Source organism: Salvelinus alpinus, chromosome 5 (assembly GCF_045679555.1).
Source record: "Salvelinus alpinus chromosome 5, SLU_Salpinus.1, whole genome shotgun sequence".
In the NCBI taxonomy this organism is placed as follows: Eukaryota; Metazoa; Chordata; class Actinopteri; order Salmoniformes; family Salmonidae; genus Salvelinus; species Salvelinus alpinus.
Genome location: NC_092090.1, coordinates 52,292,146 through 52,317,680, shown reverse-complemented (window position 1 = coordinate 52,317,680; position 25,535 = coordinate 52,292,146). Strand labels below are relative to the sequence as shown.

General features: G+C 42.5%; 2 protein-coding genes across 6 annotated transcripts in view; one reads left to right on the top strand and one right to left on the bottom strand.

The window, feature by feature from the left end:
- Positions 1-25,535, bottom strand: part of LOC139575073 (NLR family CARD domain-containing protein 3-like) — a 188,840-nt gene that overhangs the window by 45,688 nt on the left and 117,617 nt on the right. Inside the window, exon 1 of one of the 4 annotated variants that reach the window (XM_071400057.1) lies at positions 4,650-5,054. The exons of 1 other annotated variant lie outside the window; for it this stretch is intronic. The gene's annotated coding sequence lies outside the window, so the exon portion shown is untranslated. Of the gene's footprint in view, positions 1-4,649; positions 5,055-25,535 lie in introns of those variants that run through there. 2 more of the 4 variants (XM_071400054.1, XM_071400056.1) reach the window with 2 other exon arrangements.
- Positions 24,177-25,535, top strand: part of LOC139575071 (NLR family CARD domain-containing protein 3-like) — a 39,663-nt gene continuing 38,304 nt past the window's right edge. The window contains exon 1 of one of the 2 annotated variants that reach the window (XM_071400052.1): positions 24,177-24,262. The gene's annotated coding sequence lies outside the window, so the exon portion shown is untranslated. The remainder of the gene's footprint in view (positions 24,263-25,535) is intronic. The other variant, XM_071400051.1, reaches the window with a different exon arrangement.

Genomic DNA, 25,535 nt, shown 5'->3' with positions numbered 1-25,535 from the left:
AAGGTGATTCTGATTCTAGAAAGGTTGAGTCTCTAGATTCCCTTGCTGCTCTGGAGAAATAATGAAATGATTGTCATGGTGATTTAAACTGGGACTGGTTATCTCCCAACTCTGAGGCCATGTCATTGTGATGTCATTTGTTACATTTCACCCAATTGATAAAGGCAGCTACAAGGCTGAACCCAGAAGACAACTCTAAATAAACACATACTGATATTATCCTAAAATCCTTTCACTCATATTATTGTGTCTCTTTGTTCAACAGGTAGTCTATGATATTAATACTGTAGCAAACAGCGGGGCAGTGAACCCAGGTCACTGCCGAAAAAGGCAAACACCCTACGCATCGCAGCAATAGGGTTAACCCAGCATCAGTATAAATAGGGTTAACCCAGTATCAGTATAAATAGGGTTAACCCAGTATCAGTATTAATGGTGTTAACCCAGTATCAATATAAACAGTGTTAACCCAGTATCAGTATAAATAGTGTTAACCCAGTATCAGTATAAATAGTGTTAACCCAGTATCAGTATAAATAGGGTTAACCCAGTATCAGTATAAATGGTGTTAACCCAGTATCAGTATAAATAGGGTTAACCAGTATCAGTATAAATAGTGTTAACCCAGTATCAGTATAAACAGGGCTATCCCAGTATCAGTATAAATAGGGTTAACCCAGTATCAGTATCAATTGTGTTAACCCAGTATCAGTATAAATAGTGTTAACCCAGTATCAGTATAAATAGTGTTAACCCAGTATCAGTGTAAATAGGGTTAACCCAGTATCAGTATAAATAGTTTTACTTGTACTTAAGAGTAATTGGAGGCCACGGAAGGAGTGTTGTATGGTATTGAAGCTCATCTGAAGGTTAGTCAACACAGTGTCCAAAGAAGGGCCAGAGGTATACAGAATGGTGTCGTCTGCGTAGAGGTGGATCAAAGAATCACCAGCAGCAAGAGCGACATCATTGATGTACACAGAGAAGAGAGTCGGCCCGAGAATTGAACCCTGTGGTACCCCCATAGAGACTGCCAGAGGTCCGGACAACAGGCCCTCCGATTTGACACACTGAACTCTATCAGAGAAGTAGTTGGTGAACCAGGCGAGGCAATCATTTGAGAAACCAAGGCTGTTGAGTCTGCCAATAAGAATGTTGTGATTGACAGAGTCGTAAGCCTTAGCCAGGTGGATGAATACGGCTGCACAGTATTGTCTTTTATCGATGGCGGTTATGATATCGTTGAGGACCTTGAGCATGGCTGAGGTGCACCCATGACCAGCTCTGAAACCAGATTGCATAGCGAAGAAGGTACGGTGGGATTCGAAATGGTCGGTAATCTGTTTGTTGACTTGGCTTTTGAAGACCTCAGAAAGACAGGGTAGGATAGATATAGGTCTGTAGCAGTTTGGGTCTAGATTGTCACCCCCTTTGAAGAGGGGGATGACCGTGGCAGCTTTCCAATCTTTGGGAATCTCAGACGATACGAAAGAGAGGTTGAACAGGCTAGTAATAGGTGTTGCAACAATTTCAGCAGATAATTTTAGAAAGAGAGGGTCCTGATTGTCTAGCCCGGCTGATTTGTAGGGGTCCAGATTTTGCAGCTCTTTCAAAACATCCGCTATCTGGATTTGGGTGAAGGAGAAATAGGGGAGGCTTGGGCGAGTTGCTGTGGGGAGTGCAGTGCTGTTGACCGGGGTAGGGGTAGCCAGGTGGAAAGCATGGCCAGCCATAGAGAAATGCTTGTTGAAAATCTCAATTATAGTGGATTTATCGGCTGTAACAGTGTTTCCTAGCCTCAGAGCAGTGGGCAGCTGGGAGGAGGTGCTCTTATTCTCCATGGACATTACAGTGTCCCAGAACTTTTTTGAGTTTGTACTACAGGATGCAAATTTCTGTTTGAAAAAGCTAGCCTTAGCTTTCCTAATTGCCTGTGTATATTTGTCCTACCTTCCCTGAAAAGTCCCATATCACGGGGGCTATTCGATGCTAATGCAGAACGCCACAGGATGTTTTTGTGCTGGTTAAGTGCAGTCAGGTCTGGAGAGAACAAAGGGCTATATCTGTTCCTGGTTCTACATTTTTTGAAAGGGGCATGCTTATTTAAGATGGTGAGGAAGGCACTTTTAAAGAATAACCAGGCATCCTCTACTGATGCGATGAGGTCAATGTCATTCCAGGAAACCCCGGCCAGGTCGATTAGAAAGGCCTACTCAAACTATTTATAATCATGCAATCACAAGTGAAATATACCAAAACACAGCTTAGCTTGTTGTTAATCCACCTATCGTGTCAGATTTTGAAAATATATTTTACAGCGAAAGAAATCCAAGTTTTTGTGAGTGTAGCTTTCAATGCTATAACAGCTTAGCCTTATATTAGCTTGGCTAGCTTGGTCACGAATGTAAGAAAAGCAATCAAATTAATCGCTTACCTTTGATAATCTTCGGGTGTTCCCACTCACGAGACACCCAGTTACACAACAAATGTTCTTTTTTTTCGATAAATATTATATTATATTAAATATATCACAAAAAAACACCATTTGGGTTGCGCGTTATGATGAAAAATCAAAAGCCGTGTTCCGTTCGACAAATCCCAAAAAGTATCCGAAATGGTCGTAGAAACATTTAAAATGTTTTTTATAATCAAACCTCAGGTTGTCTTTAACAAACATAATCGATAATATTTCAACCGGAGCATAACCTATTCATTAAGAGAGAAAGGGAAAATGGTGAGCTCCTCCCGCGCGTGCAGGAAATATTCGGAGGACACCTGACCTCTTTTGAAACATCTCGCTAATTTTTCAAAATAAAAACCTGAAACTATGTCGAAAGCCTGGTCACAGCCTGAGGAAGCCATTGGAAAAATAATCTGGTTGATACCCCTTTAAATGGAGGTTAGACAGGCCAGGAAACAACGTTTATATATATATTTTTAATATCACTTCCGGGTTAGATTTTCTCAGGATTTCGCTTGCAGAATATGTGTTCTTATTCTCACAGACAATATTTTGACAGTTTTGGAAACTTTGGAGTGTTTTCTATCCTAATCTGTAAATTATATGCATATTCTACGATCTGGGCCAGAGAAAATTTCCATTTACGTTGGGTATGTTATTTGAAAAAAAATAAAGAATTCTGACCCATAGCGCTAAGAAGTTAACAAGCTAAGCTGTGTTTTGGTATATTTCACTTGTGATTGCATGATTATAAATATTTTTTGTCATATTTATGCATTTGGCGCCCTGCGATTCTAGCGGTTGTTTAGGAAAGTGATCCCGTAAAAGGGATCCGTAGCGCAGAGAAGTTAACATGCATGAAACCAAGGCTTTTACGGTTACAGAAGTCAACAAATGAGAGCACCTGGGGAGTAGCAGTGGAGCTAGGCACTGCAGGACCTGGATTAACCTCCACATTACCAGAGGAGCAGAGGAGAAGTAGGATAAGGGTACTGCTAACAGCTATAAGAACTGGCAACAGAGAGTAAAAGGAGCAGGTTTCTGGGAACGATAGCATAGATTCAAGGCATAGCGTACAGACAAAGGTAAGGTAGGATGTGAGTACATTGGAGGTAATGTAATGTATGTGTCAAAATGCTTTGCTTTATCTTGGTCAGGTCGCAGTTGTAAATGAGAACTTGTTCTCAACTAGCCTACCTGGTTAAATAAAGGTGAAATAAAAATAAATAAAAGCAAGTCCCGTGCTTCAACTACTCACACATCCAGTCCATGCATTCTGATGGCCTCATATACACCATACCACATCTGACACCAATGTAGCAAACAGCTGGGCAGGGAAGCAGTTTACTCCAAACCCTGTACAATGTCACCTAATCGGTTTCTGTTGCCAAATGTTTTGCTATGCTGGGAACTAATGAATACACACAACCTGTTTTGTTGTGTTTGCTGCTTGGCTTTCCACAAGAATTGTCTCTTTCACACAACATACCTTCCTGAGTGAAAAGCATAAACAGTAGATTAGAAAGAGAACATGTTTGTTTGCTTGTTGTGTTTTCAGAAGAGAAGTCTATAGACCAATGATACAGTACACTCTTAGAAAAACGGGTTCCAAACGGGAAAGGGTTCTTCATGGAACCCAACAGGGTTCTACCTAGTACCAAAAACGTTTCTACAAAGGGTTAACCTATGGGGACAGCTAAATAACCTTTTCCGATTCTAGATAGTGTAGGAGCGATCACCCTGGGGCACACAGATGGGCATATAACGAATTCACCCCACGCATCTAATTTATATCAAACATTTAAGGACTATTACAACACTGTCCACCATAAATATCATCAACTATATGAATACACATAACAATTTCATCAACTATATGAATACACATAACAATACCATCAACTATATGAATACACATAACAATATCATCAACTATATGAATACACATATCATCAACTATATGAATACACATAACAATATAATCAACTATATGAATACACATAACAATTTAATCAACTATATGAATACACATAACAATATAATCAACTATATGAATACATATAACAATATAATCAACTATATGAATACACATAACAATATCATCAACTATATGAATACACATAACAATATCATCAACTATATGAATACACATATCATCAACTATATGAATACAAAATTGACGTCTTACCTTTTATCTCTCTCTCAATAGAAACAGTCTGGAATGATCATTCGGTCGTCGAAAGTTGCTTTTGTTTGCTCTGCTCATTTACATATCAGGTTCTGCCTGTTCTCTCTCCCACTCCCTCTCTCTTTATAGATCTTACAATGTGCCTTGGCATACATTCTACAACTGTCTGGAACTCTATTGGAGGGATGTGACACCATTCTTCCACAAGAAATTCCATCATGTGGTGTTTTGTTGATGGTTGTGTTCTATTGTGTTGAGACCTGGTGACTGAGACATGGCATATTGTGAAACATCAGCAAGTTCAGCTGTCTTCATCACTGAAGCTCCTGACAAACGTGCCCCAACAATCACCAATCGGTAAGCTCTTCCCGAGCAGGGTCACAGTCTCTCCTGGTTGCGGCTCCTCTCTCCCCAGGGGTAGCAGCTCCTCTACCTCCAGGGTTAGCAGCTCCTCTCTCCCCAGGGGTAGCATCTCCTCTCTCCCCAGGGGTAGCAGCTCCTCTCTCCCCAGGGGTAGCAGCTACTCTCTCCCCAGGGGTAGCAGCTCCTCTCTCCCCCCAGGGGTAGCATCTCCTCTCTCCCTAGGGGTAGCAGCTCCTCTCTCTCCCCAGGGGTAGCAGCTCCTCTCTCCCATGGGTAGCAGCTCCTCTCTCCCCTAGGATTTGAAGACATTGGTGGCTTAGCCGATAGCCAGTAGGGGGGTCCGGGAAGGAATTTCAACGGCTAAATCCATGCATACAACACCAGTGTTTTGTCAAAAACCCTCAACAACTTCAAACATAGACTCTGACCTGTCCAATGAGCCAAACTTTCTCTCTCCATCATATCCTATTCTTCTGTTGCTGTCTCTGTGTCTTCTCTGGTGTCTCTTTCCATCACCTATTCTTTTGTTGCTGTCTCTGTGTCTTGTCTGGTGTCTCTTTCCATCACATATTATTTTGTTGCTGTCTCTGTGTCTTGTCTGGTGTCTCTCTCCATCATATCCTATTCTTCTGTTGCTGTCTCTGTGTCTTGTCTGGTGTATCTCTTTAGTTTTGCAATTCAAAAAGGTCAAGGGGATACTGTGGTAGCTTAACTTATTTTGGGCGTTTGTAGAGCTGTTGTGGTGACTGTATTACTGCCACACCAGTCAAATTCCACAAGACGTTTGAGTCATGGTAATCTCTTCTTATGCATCATGCAGCTCATATATATTTTGATAAGACATTCTAAGCTCCAGAGGAGTATTAGGCCCACGTGAAGAGAAATTAAATTAACAGGGAAAGGTAGTGGAACTTGGATTATAATTATTTGCATGATAGGACTTTAAAAAGTTACAATATGTGAAGAAAGTGGCAATATTTTGAAAATAAAATGACAATATTTTAAGAATTAACTCGAAATTTAATTTTGATAATGAATTCAAACATTTTTGATAGTGCTTTAAAAAGTGGCAATATTTTGAGAATAAACTCCACATTTATTTTTTGAATGAAGTACAAAATAATTGAATAAAGTCTGTTATATTTCTAGATGAATGTAGGGGATGTGTTTAAGTACATGTCTCCCTGACTACCTGTTGCTGTGCCACTGTTGAAATGCCTCAGTTAGATGTCCTGGTGAAACTACACTTTAGAATTGGCTTTACTAAAGTTTGTATCATTCACAACTAAAGTTGTCAAATAACTGTGTCACGAATCCCGCTTCCTGAGTCTGTGTTTGCCTGTGTTTCTGTCCTGGAGTGTGTTTCCGGTGTCCTGGAACGCACCCTGTCTGGTTGCCGGGCGAATTAGCTTGTTGGGAGATCGATGTTCACCCGCACCTGTATCCCATCAGTAATCTGCACACCTGTCCTGATCATCACCTCTCCCCTTCAAAAGCTCTGACCTGACATCCATTCCCTGCCGGATCGTTAGCCATGAACAGTATGTTGTGCCCACGAACCAGCCTCCAGTTTATAGAGTTTGTTTTGTTTTATTGTTTTGTACGTCTTGCTTGCCTTTAACTTACCGCCGTTTGTTTTGTCTACAGCCATTCAACCGGAACCCATACCCCATCCCTGTCTGCTCGTCGCCAGTGTGTTGTTATCCATTGGATCTGCCTATCCACTCCCATCAACCCACCTCCGCTGCCCGCTCCTCCACCCGGAACTATCTACCTCCACGTTCTCATTGATTAATAAATACTCACCATCTTTTTACTCACCTTGTCCTGGTCTGCTTCTGGGTCCAATTCTGGTAAACCCTGACAGAACGATCCGGCCAGTGATGAACCCAGCGGACCTGGACTCCGTTTGCCATGCAATTACCCAGCAGGAGAAGATGTTGGGACAACACAACACAACGCTACACGAGATAGCGGGTTCAATCCGGAACTTATCGGATAGATTAACGAGTATCCAGGATCAGCTCAGGTTGCCGGCGGATCATCCACCACCTGTTTCACCCATATCACCTGCCGATTCGGGAGCGGGTTCCTTCCGTGAGCCCAAGGTTCCGACACCGGATAAGTACGAGGGAGATCTGGGAGGATGCCGTTCATTTCTTTTGCAGTGTGGGTTAGTTTTTGATCTGCAGCCCTACTCTTACGCCACAGATAAGACTAGGATAGCTTTTGTTATTGAGCTGCTGCGTGGTAGAGCTCTGGAATGGGCTTCAGCTGTTTGGGAACGACGGGACACCTGCATGACGTCATACCAGGGTTTCACGGCAGAGATGAGAGAGCTTTTTGACCATCCAGTCCGAGGTAAGGACGCAGCTAAACGTTTGTTCTATCTTCGCCAAGGAGCTCTCAGTGTGGCAGACTTTGTGATAGAATTCAGGACATTGGCTGTGGAGAGTGGTTGGAATGAGGAATCACTACAAGCGTTTTTTTACCAGGGGTTGTCGGAGCAACTCAAGGACGAGCTGATCTCCTATCCAGAGCCTAGTGACCTAGATAGTTTGGTCACCTTAGCTATTCGGGTAGATAATAAAGTCCGAGAGAGAAGGAGGGAGAAGTGGGGTCCATCTAATCAATCTGAGACTCGGTTACCATTCGGTTCAGGTAATGGACCAGAACGGGTTGATCATTTTCCTTCACACGGGATTAGTGGAGGAGTTCTGCCGCCAGATCCTGAACCTATGCAAGTGGGGCGGCACGGGTTAACTAAGGACGAGCGCCAACGTAGACGTGAGACCAACAGCTGCCTCTACTGTGGTAGTTCGGGACATTACATCTCCGTTTGTCCTCAGCGCCCGTTAAACTGCTCGGCTCGTTAAGTTTGGGAGGTTTGTTAGCGAGCCAGTTTCAACCTCTCAAGAGCCCTGTCAGACCTCGTTTTCCTGCTACCCTCATAAATAAAGAACAGAGTTTAGCGATTAACGCTTTCATCGATTCAGGTGCCGATGACAGCTTCATTGATGCCGACTTAGTGGAACAGCTGGGGCTTTCCAAGGAGCAATTACCGGAAGCCATTGAAGCAACCACTCTGAACGGCAGTAGTTTGGCACGGATCACTATGAGGACTGAACCGGTTAAGATGTTGTTGTCGGGGAATCATTCAGAGGTTATTTCTTTTTTTCATTTTGCCTTCCCCCCATGTACCTCTGGTTCTTGGATACCCCTGGCTAAGAGAACACAATCCTTCGTTCGATTGGGTGACTGGTAAGGTAACTAGTTGGAGCATTGAGTGCCATGCTAACTGCCTCAGGACTGCCTGTTCTCATGCTGTCCCCAGTCGGGTCAGTGAGTCTGCTCCTCCTGATTTGTCCCTGGTTCCTGAAACATATCACGAGTTGGGTGAGGTGTTCAGTAAGCAGAAAGCTCAGTCACTTCCTCCCCACCGACCTTATGATTGTACGATTAAGCTGTTCCCTGGAGCTGCCTTTCCCAAGGGACGGTTATACAGTATTTCTCGACCTGAGCGGGAAGCCCTGGAGACCTACATAAAGGAGTCTCTTGCTGCAGGTCTCATTCGTCCCTCGTCATCACCCCTGGGAGCTGGATTTTTTTTTGTGAGTAAGAAGGATGGCTCTCTTCGACCGTGTATTGATTATCGGGGGTTGAATGATATTACGGTCAAGAACAAGTACCCCTTGCCCTTGATGAGCTCCGCTTTCGATTCTTTACAGGGTGCTACTGTGTTTACGAAGCTTGATCTACGCAATGCGTATCATCTGGTTCGGATCAAAGAGGGGGACGAGTGGTTGACTGGATTCAATACACCTATGGGACATTTCGAGTACCAGGTGATGCCGTTTGGACTTTCCAACGCTCCAGCAGTGTTCCAAAGTTTGGTGAATGACGTGCTGAGGGATATGATCGGTCTGTTTGTGTTCGTTTACCTGGATGACATCCTGATTTTCTCCAAGGAGCTTTCCAGCCACATCCAGCATGTTAACTTCTTGCAACTATAGGGGGTGCTGTTCCACATTAGCATATTTGGGTCTCCAAATTAAACTGCCTCGTGCTAAATTCTTGATCGTACAATATGCATATTATTGTTATTATTGGATAGAAAACACTTTCTAGTTTCTATAGAAGTTGGAATTTTGTCTCTGAGTGGTACAGAACAATATCTACAGCACTTTTCATGACAGGGGTCAGATTTCAGAAATTTTTACCCCTGATCTGGAGTCTGTTTTTAAGGCGACAGTGAATGCTATGAAGAAACCGACACTGCCTACGTCTTCCTCTGGGTGTCTGTACGTCATCACGTTTTGAATGGAATCGATTGCACAATCACAGCCATTATAAAACCACAAAATGTATAGGGACCTCCCTTTCTCGTCGCGCGCCTGAAGCGTGAAGGACATCGGACTTGCCTCATTCCAAATCGTTGTCTAACCAGCAATATTTCTCCGGTCATGTTTTCAGTCGTTATAGTTGTTAAAAACATCATAATGTAGTTAATTTGAACCGTTTTATAGCAATTTATATCCGTTTAGTGCGATTTTGAGGAATTTCTTTGTTGTGCACTCTGAAACTTTGGACACGTTTTGTGGTCCCGTTCGATCGTTAGTGGATATTTCCAAGGACAGAGGACATCTATCGACCAAAAGAAGATTACAACATAGAAAGGATACATTGCCCAAGAATCTGATGGAAGAACAGCTCAAAGTAAGCAATATTTAATATGATAAATCGTTGTTCTGTCGAAATATTTTAAACGCATATTTCGCCATTTTGTTTGTTATCGCGTCACTTGGCGAACCCTGTATTGAAAAGTAAGGATAATTTTAAAAATGTAAGTCAGCGGTTGCATTAAGAACTAATTTGTCTTTCGATTCCTGTCAACCCTGTATTTTTTAGTCAAGTATATGATTAGCTTTCAATTAAACTAGATCACTCTGATAGATGACGTCAGACATATTGAGGCTTGATTTCCTAGTATTTTTATTGTGTAACCACGGTTTTGTATGGCTAAATATGCACCTTTTCGAACAAACTGTATATGTATGTTGTAAAATGATGTTACAGGAGTGTCATCGGAAGAATTCTGAGAAGGTTAGTGAAAAAATTAATATATTTTGGCGGTGATTACGTTATAGCGCTCTTTGGCTGGAATCGATGCTCTGGTAACGTTTTCACATGTGGTATGCTAACTTATCGATTTATTGTGTTTTCGCTGTAAAACGCTTAGAAAATCTGAAATATTGTCTGGAATCACAAGATCTGGGTCTTTCCATTGCTATGCTTTGTCTATTCTTATGAAATGTTTTATTAAGAGTAAATTGGTCATACACGTTGCTCTCTATAGTAATTCTAGTCGTCTTGTGATGGTCGGTGCAATTGTAAACTGTGATTTCTACCTGAAATATGCACTTTTTTCTAACAAAAACTATCCTATACCATGAATATGTTATCAGACTGTCATCTGAAGAGGTTTTTTCTTGGTTAGTGGCTATCAATATCTTAGTTGAGCCGAATTGGTGATAGCACCTGAAGGAGTAAGGAACTGATGGAGTTAGAATAGTGGTGTATTTTGCTAACGTGTTTAGCTAATAGATTTACATATTTTGTCTTCCCTGTAAAACATTTTAAAAATCTGAAATGGTGGCTTTATTCACAAGATCTGTATCTTTCATCTGGTGTCTTGGACTTGTGATTTAATGATATTTAGATGCTACTATCTACTTGTGAAGCTATGCTAGCTATGCTAATCAGTGTGTGGGGGGATGGGGGGTGCTCCCGGACCCGGGGTAGAGGCTCGTTAGAGGTTAAGCAGGTCCTGCAGCGGTTATTGGAGAACCGTCTGTTTGTCAAGGCAGAGAAGTGTGATTTTCACGCCCACACTACATCCTTCCTCGGGTACATCATCTCCAGGGGTGAGATCAAGATGGACCAAGAGAAGGTTCGGGCGGTTCGGGATTGGGCCCAGCCCGGTACGAGATTGCAGCTCCAGAGATTCCTGGGATTTGCGAACTTCTATCGGAGGTTTATCCGGGATTACAGCCGGGTGGCCGCTCCTTTAACTGCTCTGACGTCTTGCACCAGAATTTTCTGTTGGACTCCTGAGGCAGACCGAGCATTTCTGAACTTGAAGAGCCGATTCACCAACGCCCCAATTCTCTCTCAACCTGACACTTCCCGTCAGTTTGTTGTTGAGGTGGACGCGTCTGATGTGGGGGTGGGCGCCATCCTGTCCCAGCGTAGCTCCACTGACGGTAAACTCCATCCCTGCGCCTTCTACTCTTGTCGTCTTTCACCAGCTGAGAGAAACTACGATGTGGGTAACCGGGAGCTTCTCGCTGTGAAGCTTGCCTTGGAGGAGTGGCGTCACTGGTTGGAGGGAGCGGAGCAACCGTTTGTGGTCTGGACTGACCACAAGAATCTGGCTTACGTGCAATCGGCTAAACGTCTCAACTCCCGTCAGGCCAGGTGGGCTTTGTTTTTTGGACGCTTCAATTTTTCCCTGACGTTCCGACCTGGGTCGAAGAACGGCAAAGCGGACGCCTTGTCCCGGATGTTCTCCAAGACGGATGAGAGTGGGGCCAAGACTGAGACGATTCTTCCCCAGAACCTTGTCGTGGGAGCCGTTACATGGAGGATTGAGGAGGATGTGATGGCGGCCCTTCGGACGCAGCCCGGCCCCGGTAACGGTCCACCCGGTCGGTTGTTCGTGCCTGAGTCGGTCCGTTCTGCTGTTCTTCAGTGGTCCCACGCCAGCAAGATAGCTTGTCACCCTGGCGTTGCTCGGACTATGGCGCTACTGCGCAGACGATCTTGGTGGCCTGCCATGGGAGAAGATACCCGGAGGTTTGTTGCCGCATGTCCTGTTTGTGCTCAGAACAAAAGCACCAATCGGCCCAGCTCTGGGCTTCTTCACCCCCTACCTATTCCTCGGCGACCTTGGTCGCATCTGGCCCTGGATTTTGTCACGGGATTGCCCCCTTCTGTTGGGAACACGGTCATTCTGACCATTGTGGACAGATTCAACAAGTTTGCTCATTTTGTCCCTCTCTCCAAGCTTCCATCTGCCACGGAGACGTCCGAGATCCTGGTTAGGGAGGTTTTCAGGGTCCACGGATTGCCCAGTGACATTGTTTCTGACCGTGGTCCTCAGTTTACCTCTGCTGTCTGGAGATCCTTCTGTTTGGCCATTGGAGCTACAGTCAGTCTCACTTCTGGATTTCACCCACAATCTAATGGTCAGGCGGAGAGAGCCAACCAGAAGATGGAGTCCACGCTGCGTTGTCTGTCTCCTCTGATCCCACCTCTTGGTCATCTCAATTACCCTGGGTCGAGTATGCCCATAATACCCTTCCTTCATCTGCCACTGGGATGTCCCCCTTCCAATGCCTGTACGGATACCAACCTCCCTTGTTTCCTTCTCAGGAGAGGGATCTTTCGGTTCCTTCTGTCCAGGCCCACATTCGTCGTTGCCACCGGACCTGGCATCGGGCCAGGAAGGTCCTCCTTAGAATTTCTGACCGGTATCAGATACAGGCGAATCGTCGCCGTATTCCTGCTCCCGCTTATACCATCGGAGATAAGGTTTGGTTGGCTACACGGGATCTTCCTCTACGGACTGAGTCGAGGAAACTGTCACCAAAGTTCATTGGTCCGTTTGTGGTGGATAGAATCATTAACCCTGTTGTGGTCCGACTCAAATCGCCGGCAACGCTTCGAGTACACCCCACCTTTCATGTCTCCTGGTTCTCCTCAGTCCTCTGTTGCCCCCTCCTCCTCGTCCTCCTCCTCCTCGGATGATCGGAGGTGGTCCTGCCTACACGGTGCGCCGCATAATGGATTCCAGACGGCGGGGTCGAGGTTTCCAATATCTCATGGATTGGGAAGGATATGGTCCAGAGGAGAGGAGTTGGATTCCTCGGCGTCAGATCCTTGATGACGACCTGCTTCGTGACTTCTACCGCCTCCACCCTGGCGCTCCAGGTAGTCCGCCCGGTGGCGTTCGTCGGAGGGGGGGTACTGTCACGAATCCCGCTTCCTGAGTCTGTGTTTGCCTGTGTTTCTGTCCTGGAGTGTGTTTCCGGTGTCCTGGAACGCACCCTGTCTGGTTGCCTGGCGAATTAGCTTGTTGGGAGATCGATGTTCACCCGCACCTGTATCCCATCAGTAATCTGCACACCTGTCCTGATCATCACCTCTCCCCTTCAAAAGCTCTGACCTGACATCCATTCCCTGCCGGATCGTTAGCCATGAACAGTATGTTGTGCCCACGAACCAGCCTCCAGTTTATAGAGTTTGTTTTGTTTTATTGTTTTGTACGTCTTGCTTGCCTTTAACCTTTCACGAGCCTCTACCCCGGGTCCGGGATCACCCCCCACCCCCCCCACACACTGATTAGCATAGCTAGCATAGCTTCACAAGTAGATAGTAGCATCTAAATATCATTAAATCACAAGTCCAAGACACCAGATGAAAGATACAGATCTTGTGAATAAAGCCACCATTTCAGATTTTTAAAATGTTTTACAGGGAAGACACAATATGTAAATCTATTAGCTAAACACGTTAGCAAAATACACCACTTTTCTAACTCCATCAGTTTCTTACTCCTTCAGGTGCTATCACCAATTCGGCTAAACTAAGATATTGATAGCCAATAACCTATAAAAAAACCTCTTCAGATGACAGTCTGATAACATATTTATGGTATAGGATAGGTGTTGTTAGAAAAAAGTGCATATTTCAGGTAGAAATCAGTTTACAATTGCACCGACCATCACAAATCGACTAGAATTACTAGATAGAGCAACGTGTATGACCAATTTACTCATCATAAAACATTTCATAAAAATAGACAAAGCATAGCAATGGAAAGACCCAGTTCTTGTGATTTCAGACCATATTTCAGATTTTCTAAGCGTTTTTCAGCGAAAACACAATAAATCGATAAGTTAGCATACCACATGTGCAAACGTTACCAGAGCATCGATTCCAGCCAAAGAGCGCTATAACGTAATCACCGCCAAAATATATTAATTTTTTCACTAACCTTCTCAGAATTCTTCAGATGACACTCCTGTAACATCATTTTACAACATACATATACAGTTTGTTCGAAAAGGTGCATATTTAGCCATACAAAACCGTGGTTACACAATAAAAATACTAGGAAATCAAGCCTCAATATGTCTGACGTCATCTATCAGAGTGATCTAGTTTAATTGAAAGCTAATCATATACTTGACTAAAAAATACAGGGTTGACAGGAATCGAAAGACAAATTAGTTCTTAATGCAACCGCTGACTTACATTTTTAAAATTATCCTTACTTTTCAATACAGGGTTCGCCAAGTGACGCGATAACAAACAAAATGGCGAAATATGCGTTTAAAATATTTCGACAGAACAACGATTTATCATATTAAATATTGCTTACTTTGAGCTGTTCTTCCATCAGATTCTTGGGCAATGTATCCTTTCTATGTTATAAACGTCTTTTGGTCGATAGATGTCCTCTGTCCTTCGAAATGTCCACCACCAACGACCGACACCCCGAAACGTTTCCAAAGCTAAAAAGGGCACGACAAAGAAATTCCTCAAAATCGCACTAAACGGATATAAATTGCTATAAAACGGTTCAAATTAACTACATTATGATGTTTTTAACAACTATAACGACTGAAAACATGACCGGAGAAATCTAACTAGTTAAACAACGATTTGGAATGAGGCAGGTCCGATGTCCATCTTGCTTGTGGCGCGCGGAGAGAGAGAAAGGTCCTCCCACGTTTTGTGGTTTTATATGGGCTGGGATTGTGCAATAGACTCCATTCAAAACGTGATGACGTACAGACACCCAGAGGAAGACGTAGGCAGTGTCGGTTTCTTCATAGCATTCACTGTCGCCTTAAAAACAGACTCCAGATCAGGGGTAAAAATTTCTGAAATCTGACCCCTGTCATGAAAAGTGCTGTAGATATTGTTCTGTACCACTCAGAGACAAAATTCCAACTTCTATAGAAACTAGAAGGTGTTTTCTATCCAATAATAACAATAATATGCATATTGTACGATCAAGAATTTAGCACGAGGCAGTTTAATTTGGAGACCCAAATATGCTAATGCGGAACAGCACCCCCTATAGTTGCAAGAAGTTAACTTACCGCCGTTTGTTTTGTCTACAGCCATTCAACCGGAACCCATACCCCATCCCTGTCTGCTCGTCGCCAGTGTGTTGTTATCCATTGGATCTGCCTATCCACTCCCATCAACCCACCTCCGCTGCCCGCTCCTCCACCCGGAACTATCTACCTCCACGTTCTCATTGATTAATAAATACTCACCATCTTTTTACTCACCTTGTCCTGGTCTGCTTCTGGGTCCAATTCTGGTAAACCCTGACAAACTGTTTCAAATAATAACTTGTATGCTCAACATAGACACTTCATCTGAACACTTGCTCCAGAATGAGAAAAATATCCTTTCTATTTTATTCTGCTAAATTAAATTATATCTTTCTGACTATAAAATAATATAACATAATGGCATAGGACTTATAAGCATATATTGTCAGTTAAATGAACAAGCCTACAGGCTGTGGCATGGAGCACAGCCAGTTAATTATGGGCAGGTGGGACGGTAGCGTCCGGTGAAATTGCAGAGCTCCAAATTCAAACTTTTTGTTCTAAAAAGTTCCTCTTTATGTCCCAAAAACTCAGAATTATTGGCGCGTTTTGTTCAGTAATCCACTGGCTCAAAGGTGGTCACGACATGCAGACGAATACGTCCAAATAGTACCGGTAAAGTTCATTGAAACATGTCAAACGATGTTTATAATTAATCCTCAGGTTGTCTATTGTCTAAATAATCGATAATATTTCAACCGGACAATAGGGTCTTCAATAGAAAGGAAAAAGAACGAACGGCGCACAATCGGTCACTCGCTCAAAACAGCTCTGGTTCATTCTAGAGTCCACTGAAAGAATGGTCTCATTCTTCCTCATTATTCAGAATACAAGCCTGAAACAATGTCTAAAGTCTGTTGACGTATAGTGGAAACCATAGGAACAGCAATTTGGGTCCAAATACATACTGTATAGGCATTCAATAGAAAAGTACCCACATCAAAAATATCCCACTTCCTGGATGGATTTTCCTCAGGTTTTCACCTGCCATATCGGCTCTGTAGAACAATGGACCTGTAGAATGGAATTAGTTATAAGACCTCTATGATTCATTTCATTTTGTCAGTTCTACCAGCTAATGTGAGAATTAGATTACATAATATTTAAGTACACATTTAAGGGCCTACGTATTTTTCATGTTTTGTTCACCTACAAACTTAACACAAATCTGTCATTCTTTTCCCCTCCCTTCCTGGCTGCCCTCCCCCTTCCCTTCTCAGTTCAAGTGTGTTTATTATATACACATGATATAGACTGTGTGTACAAAACATTAGGAATACCTGTTTATTCCATGACATAGACTGACCAGGTGAATCCAGGTGAAAGCTATGATCCCTTATTGATGTCAACTAGGGCTGTGTCGGTATTGACATTTTGTCAGCCAGTGATTGTCATGCTGATAACTGACAGTCTCATGGTAATTGACCCTTAATTAACATCAACACATTAAGCATCTCCTGGATTCCACTCACAGCCTACAAGCCACTGATGCAGACCTTTAGAACATCTATATTTTAAAAAGTCTAATAACTCCATGTAATATATTCTACACCATCACAATAACTCCATGTAATATATTCTACACCATCACAATAACTCCATGTAATATATTCTACACCATCACAATAACTCCATGTAATATATTCTACACCATCACAATAACGCCACTATTTATCTGAGACAGGTCTAAAGAAACATGACATGAAGAAAATATAGCCTATTTCAGAAGAACACACTAAGAATCCAGGCTGTATCCCGACCGGCCGTGATTGGGAGTTCCATAGGGCAGTGCACAATTGGCCCAGCATCGTCCAGGTTTGGCCGGGGTAGGTATTGTGAATAAGAATGTGTTTGTCACGGCTGTCGAAGGAGGAGGACCAAGGAGCAGCATGATGAGCGTACATATTCTTTATTTATATGACGCCGACAAAAACAATAAACACTACACAAACAAACTGTGAAGCTAAAGGCTATGTGCCCTAAACAAAGACAATTTCCAACACAGAAAGGAGGGAAAAGGGTTACCTAAGTACGGTTCCCAATCAGAGACAACGATAGACAGCTGTCCCTGATTGAGAACCATACCAAAACATAGAAATACAAAATCATAGATAACAAAACATAGAATGCCCACCCCAAATCACACCCTGACCAAACCAAATAGAGACATAAAAAGGCTCTCTAAGGTCAGGGCGTGACAGTGTTCCTGACTTGTCTAGTTAAATAAAGGTTACATTTTTTTTAAAGAAAAACAATTATAATTAAGGGTTTAATTTGGGAAGTTGAAATGTAAAAAAGATTCTTACAATAACCTTTTCATCTTTAGAGTTGCTCTGGGAACCTTTCATAATCGATGGTTTCATATTTTAACCTTCCTTATCATAAATGGTTCCTGGAGAAACTGGCGCCCTCTTTTTTATCAATAACTTCTGCTTGACGACTACCACCCACATCCACATTCCATTCTAGGACAGATTGGTTGCTACACAACAACACTTGCTGGAAAACAACTACAGTTTCTCAAATTATACACAAAAAACTCCTGCTAAGTCGTAGTGCCTGTTCTGCATTCTTTAGGTAGAAGAATGTCAAGGAACGTTTTTCTAGCTAACTGGCAAATGATCTAATGTTAGCCTCTGGTCAATTTTTACATACTTTAGCTAGCTAACTTTTTGAACCCATTGGTTCCTGCTTACCAATGACCCCATTGGTTCCAAGCCCAAACCAAAGTTTAAACCAGCACTCTGTTTTTGTCGGCTGTATGGGGACAGGACACACACATGGTGTATGGGGACAGGGCCCCCACACGGTGTATGGGACAGCCCCCGCACCTGCTGTATGGGGACAGGCCCCCCACATGGTGTATGGGGACAGGACCCCCACATGGTGTAAGGGAACAGGAGCCCCACCAGCTGTATGGGGACAGGCCCCCACCTGCTGTATGGGGACAGGGAGGGCGTGTTTTGTTTCTGGTGTGATTTGCCTCATGCAGCCCAACACATCTCCTTTTCATATAGTTGATCAGCCTGTTGATTGTGGCCTGTGGAATGTAGTCCCACTCCTCTTCAATGCTGGTGCATTATCATCCTGAAACATGAGGTGATGGCGGCGGATGAATGGCACGACAATGGTCCTCAGGATCTCGTCATGGTATTTCTGTTCATTGAAATTGCGGTTGATAAAATGCAATTGTGTTCATTGTCCGTAGTATATGCCTGCCCATACCATAACCCCACTGCCACCATGGGGAACTCTGTTCAGCAATCCGCTCATGCAGAAAGTCTTCAGTTGTTCAAACCCCCAGTTTTATCAGCTGTCCGGATGACTGGTCTCAGACCATCCCACAGTTTCATCGGCTGTCTGGATGACTGGTCTCAGACCATCCTGCAAGAAGTCGGATGTGGAGGTCCTGGACTGGCGTGGATGCACGTGGTCTGCGGTTGTGAGGCCCGGATTGACGTACTGTCAAATTCTCTAAAACAACGTTGGAGGCGGGTTATGGTAGAGAAATTAACATTAAATTCTCTGGCAACATCTCCGGTGGACATTCCTGCAATAAGCATGCCAATTGCATGCTCCCTCAAAACATTAGACATCGGTGGCATTGTGTTGTGTGATGAAATTGCACTTTTTAGGGAGGTCTTTTATTGTCCCCAGCACAAGGTACACCTGTGTAATGATCATGCTATTTAATCAGCTTCTTGATATGCAACATTTGTCAGGTGGATGAATTATCTTGGTAAAGGATAAATGGTCACTAAACAAATTTAAGAGAAATACGCTTTTTGTACTTATAAACAATTTCTGGGACCTTTTATTTCCGCTCAAGAAACATATTTTTGTTCACTTTAACCAATATAAATATTCTTAAATTAATGTTTTATGTTATTATATGGATTATTACCTACATTTTTAATATGATTATCATTATTGCTACATATTATTAGTAATAAAAGGGTAAAAAAAAATAATCCTCAAAGAAAAAATAAACATTTTCAAAAAGGTTCCTCAGGGAACTCCTACCTTTCAGGAAGGTTCCCCACAGTGGCAACTCAAAAATGACATTGGAAACAACAATCCACAAATTATTTTATTTTAAAGAAGCTAATAATCTTCTGTGGCCAAATAATAATTTTTTAGTAACCTATTTATTTATTTCTGTATAGACAGGAGTAGGCTAATTATTAGGCTATATCATTTGCCAATTTTATTACATTTACTGTAGGAAAAGCTTAGCTTCCCAGCCTTATGAACATGTTGCCTATGCTCGCATATTAAAAATGTAACGCCCCTAACCTCCATTCACTTTTGGCGAGCAGGCTTCCGATGACATGTTTTTTTTGTGGGCCATTCTAAAACAAAAATAATTTCACACATACAATACCGTCAAAAGCTTGGACACTCCAGGGTTTTTCTTTATTTTGAAACAGGAGCTATTGATAATAAGAGGGCGCCAGCATATTGCAGTGTTGTTGTGTAGCTACCAGTCTGTCCTAGAATGGAATGTTGATGTGGGTGATAGTAGCTGTTCAGAGACCCTTCCTAGAATGGAATGTTGATGTGTGTCACGCCCTGGCCTTAGTTATCTTTGTTTTCTTTATTATTTTAGTTAGGTCAGGGTGTGACATGGGATGTATGTGTTTTGGATTGTCTCGAGGTTTTTGTATGTTTATGGGGCAGTGTTTAGTCTAGGTGTATGTATGTCTATGGTTTCCTATATTGGTTCTCAATTAGAGACAGCTGTCTATCGTTGTCTCTGATTGGGAGCCATATTTAGGCAACCATAGTCATTAGGTAGTTTGTGGGTAATTGTCTATGTCTATGTCTATGTTGCGTGTGTCTGCACTTTTGTTTATTATAGCTTCACGTTCGTCAGTTTATTGTTTTGTCTAGTTTGTATTAGTGTTCGTTTCGTCTTCTTCTAATAAAGAGAAGAATGTATTTGTATCACGCTGCGCCTTGGTCCTCTCTTTCACAATACGACGATCGTGACAATGTGGGTGATAGTAGCTGTTCAGAGACACTTCCTAGAATGAACTGTTGATGTGGGTGGTAGGAGTCATGCGGAAGCTATTGATAATAAGAGGGCGCCAGCTTATTGAAAGGTTCCTCCTGGAACCTATTCGTCTTCAGGTTCCTCCAATAACCATTTATGATACGAAAGTTTAAAATAAGAACCCATTAATTAGGAAAGGTTCCCAGAGGAACTCTAAAGATGAAAAAGTTCTTGTTAGAATGTTTTTTAGATTTAAACCTTCCTAATTGAACCCCTACTTCTTAGTGTGTTCTTCTGAAATAGGCTATATTTTCTTCATGTCATGTTTCTTTAGACCTGTCTCAGATAAATAGTGGAGTTATTGTGATGGTGTAGAATATATTACATGGAGACATTGTGATGGTGTAGAATATATTACATGGAGTTATTGTGATGGTGTAGGCTATATTACATGGAGTTATTGTGATGGTGTAGGCTATATTACATGGAGTTATTGTGATGGTGTAGAATATTTTACATGGAGTTATTGTGATGGTGTAGGCTATATTACATGGAGTTATTGTGATGGTGTAGGCTATATTACATGGAGTTATTGTGATGGTGTGGGCTATATTACATGGAGTTAGTGTGATGGTGTAGAATATATTACATGGAGTTATTGTGACGGTGTAGAATATATTACATGGAGTTATTGTGATGGTGTAGAATATATTACATGGAGTTATTGTGATCAGTTATCAGCAAGACAATCACCGGCTGACAAAATGTCATGACCGACACAGCCCTGGGTGACATCAATAAGGGATCATAGCTTTCACCTGGATTCACCTGGTCAGTCTACGTCATGGAATAAACAGGTATTCCTAATGTTTTGTACACACAGTGTATATCATGTGTATATATTAAACACACTGGAACTGAGAAGGGAAGGGGGAGGGCAGCCAGGAAGGGAGGGGAAAAGATGGCCAGATTTGTGTTTAGATTGTAGGTGAACAAAACATGAAAAATAGGTAGGCCCTTAAATGATATGTTCTCAAATGTTATGTAATCTAAAAATCTCACTTTAGCTGGTAGAACTGACAAAATGAAATGAATCATAGAGGTCTTATAACTAATTACATTCTACAGGTCCATTGTTCTACAGGTCCAGGAGGACAGATGACAACAGCAGGTCAGTGGAGCACTTAGAACAGCAGCAGTCAGGAGGAAATGGTAGTGAAGCGGATGATGTAGGAGACCCAGACACAGACCTGGAGCTGAGGAGGTCATGATGTAGGAGACCCAGACACAGACCTAGAGCTGTCATGATGTAGGAGACCCAGACACAGACCTGGAGCTGTGGAGGTCATGATGTAGGAGACCCAGACACAGACCTAGAGCTGTCATGATGTAGGAGACCCAGACACAGACCTGGAGCTGTGGAGGTCATGATGTAGGAGACCCAGACACAGACCTAGAGCTGTGGAGGTCATGATGTAGGAGACCCAGACTCAGACCTAGAGCTGTGGAGGTAATGATATAGGAGACCCAGAAACAGACCTAGAGCTGTGGAAGTCATGATGTAGGAGACACAGACCTGGAGCTGTGGAGGTCATGATGTAGGAGACCCAGACAGAGACCTGGAGCTGTGGAGGTCATGATGTAGGAGACCCAGACACAGACCTGGAGCTGTGGAGTCATGATGTAGAAGACCCAGACTCAGACCTAGAGTTGTCATGATGTAGGAGACCCAGACACAGACCTGGAGCTGTGGAGGTCATGATGTAGGAGACCCAGACACAGACCTGGAGCTGTGGAGGTCATGATGTAGGAGACCCAGACACAGACCTGGAGCTGTCATGATGTTTATCAACTCCAGTCCTCCACTGTCTACAAGCCTCATACAAACCGCTGTCTACAAGCCTCATACAAACCACTGTCTACAAGCCTCATACAAACCACTGTCTACAAGCCTCATACAAACCACTGTCTACAAACCTCATAGAAACCACTGTCTACAAGCCTCATACAAACCACTGTCTACAAGCCTCATACATACCACTGTCTACAAGCCTCATACAAACCACTGTCTACAAGCCTCATACAAACCACTGTCTTCAAGCCTTATACAAACCACTGTCTACAAGCCTCATACAAACCACTGTCTTCAAGCCTCATACAAACCACTGTCTTCAAGCCTCATAGAAACCACTGTCTACAAGTCTCATACAAACCACTGTCTACAAGCCTCATACAAACCACTGTCTACAAGCCTCATACAAACCACTGTCTACAAGCCTCATACAAACCACTGTCTACAAGCCTCATACAAACCACTGACTACAAGCCTCATACAAACCACTGACTACAAGCCTCATACAAACCACTGTCTACAAGCCTCATACAAACCACTGTCTACAAGCCTCATACAAACCACTGTCTACAAGCCTCATACAAAACTCTGTCTTCAAGCCTCATACAAACCACTGTCTACAAGCCTCATACAAACCACTGTCTACAAGCCTCATACAAACCACTGTATACAAGCCTCATACAAACCACTGTCTACAAGCCTCATACAAACCACTGTCTACAAGCCTTATACAAACCACTGATGAGCACCTTTGGAACATCTACATTTAAAAAAGTAAAAATGTTATATTCACCATCACAATAAATCCATTATTTATTTTAGGCAGGTCTAAAGAAACATGATTTGAAGATAATGTATTTCAGAAGAATAGAATATGAGTCGCCTACTTTATGTTAAGCTACCCCAGTATCCCCTTGACCTTTTTGGATTGCAAAACTAAAGAGACACACCAGACAAGACACAGAGACAGCAACATAATGACAGGATATGATGGAGAGAGACACCAGACAAGACACAGAGACAGCAACAGAAGAACAGGATATGATGGAGAGAGACACCAGACAAGACACAGAGACAGCAACAGAAGAATAGGATATGATGGAGAGACACCAGACAAGTCATGGAGACAACAACAGAATAATAGGATATGATGGAGAGACACCAGACAAGGCACAGAGACAGCAACAGAAGAATAGGATGAGTGTGTGTGTGTGTGAGAGAGAGAGAGAGAGAGAGAGAGAGAGAGAGAGAGAGAGAGAGAGAGAGAGAGAGAGAGAGAGAGAGAGAGAGAAAGGTACTGTGGGATTATTTAATCAGTTTGGCTCATTGGACAGGTCAGAGTCAATGTTTGAAGTTGTTGAGTGGTTTTTGGCAAAACACTGTAGATGTATGTGTTCAAAAGTAGCCCCCAATATCTTCAAATCCCTGGGGAGAGAGGAGCTGCTACCCCTGGGGAGAGACGAGCTGCTACTCCTGGACAGACTGCGACCCTGTTTGGGAAGAGCTGAATGATTGGAGATTTTTGGGGAACGTTTGGCAGGAGCATCTGTGACGAAAGCTAATTTTTTCATGTTTTACCATGGCCGTCTCAGTGACCAGGTCTCTTTTTAACTTTTAGTTTGCCTTTGTGCATTAACTGACAGTACTCAACAGTAATTTTAGGCAGTATTCACTCTTAGTACTCACTTTTTTCTATCTGATTTCCCTTTTGCCTGTCTCTGTATCTCTGACCCTCCCCCCTGACAACCAATTAAAGGTCACCTACATTGTCTATAGAAAGTCTACCCCAGCTTGAACTTTATTCACCTTCTGCTGCCTTAAACTTTTAATCTAAAAAGGGATTCAATTGGATGTATTTTCAAACAGATATACACAACCTACTACACATTTTAAAAGTAATATGAACAAGCAAATATGAACTAGCAAATATAGGTCTTGACTGAGACTAGACCACTCAGGAAAACAACACCTCTAGAAAAGCCATTCTGTTGTGTCTTTGGCAATAACGTTTTTACGTTTCAAGAGGGAGAGAGAGGGAAAGGGACAGAGAGAGAGAGAGAGAGAGAGAAAGGGAGAGAAAGAGAGAGAGAGAGGGAGGGAGTGGGAGAGAAAACAGGCAGAACCTGATATGTAAATGAGTTGAGCAAACAAAAGTCACTTTCTACGACCTAATGATCATTCAGACTCTGTTTCTATTGAGAGATAAAAGGTAAGACGACGATTGTTATGTGTGTTATTATAGTTGATGATATTGTTATGTGTATTCATATAGTTGATGATAATGTTATGTGTATTCATATAGTTGATGATATTGTTATGTGTATTCATATAGTTGATGATATTGTTATGTGTATTCATATAGTTGATGATATTGTCATGTGTATTCATATAGTTGATGATATTGTTATGTGTATTCATTTAGTTGACTATATTGTTATGTGTTTTCATATAGTTGATTATATTTTTGGTGGACAGTGTTATAATAGTCCTACTCTCCTTAAAATGTTTTCGATATAAATTAGATGCGTGGGGAGAATTCGTTCTGTGCCCATCTGTGTGCCCCAGGGTGATCGCTCCTATACTATCTATAATCTAAAAGGGTTATTTGGCTGTCCCCATAGGAGAACCCTTTGTAGAACCCTTTTTGGTACTAGGTAGAACCCTTTTGGGTTCCATACAGAACCCTTTCCACAGAGGGTCCTACATGGAAGCAAGAAGGGGTTTACCTGGAACCCAAAATAATCTCTCATGGGGACAGCCGGAGGATCCGCTTGGAACCGTTTATTCTAAGAGTGTACTGTATCATAGGTCTATAGACTTGTTTCTCAAAACAGGCTTAATACACAACAAGCAACAAACAAACATTTTCTCTTTCTAATCTACTGTTAATGCTTTTCACTCAGGAAGGTATGTTGTGTGAAAGAGAGACAAATAAATATTGTGGAAAGCCTAAAAATAAATTACACTTCCTCAAAACAAGTTGTGTGTATTCATTAGTGCCCACCGTAGCAAAACGTTTGGCAACAGAAACCGTTTAGTCCACATTTTACAGCATTTGGAGTAAACTGTTTCTGTAACATTTCAAAAATGTTGGCTGTGGAGTAACTAATGAATACAACCCAGGTTGTAGCCTATGACTCTGCTGTTTATACCTGCCTGATGCTGAAACCTGAACGTAGCCTGAGGGGTGTACTATGATGCAAACTAGATATACTGGTTTTCTAAAGTTAGCCAGCTTCATTTAGTGTCACATTCCAGCTCAGGCCTCATCCATAAGAAAATACAGAGCGCTCATCATCAGTAAGGTGCTCTCTCAGCAGAACGGAAAATATCTCAATGACTTGACATGTTCTGGTTGTGAATTCAGGCTACAAGGTGAGAATCCTGACACTAGTACAGGGTTAACCCTATTCATACTGGTTAACTCTATTTATACTGATACAGGGTTAACACTATTTATACTGGTACTGGGTTAACACTGT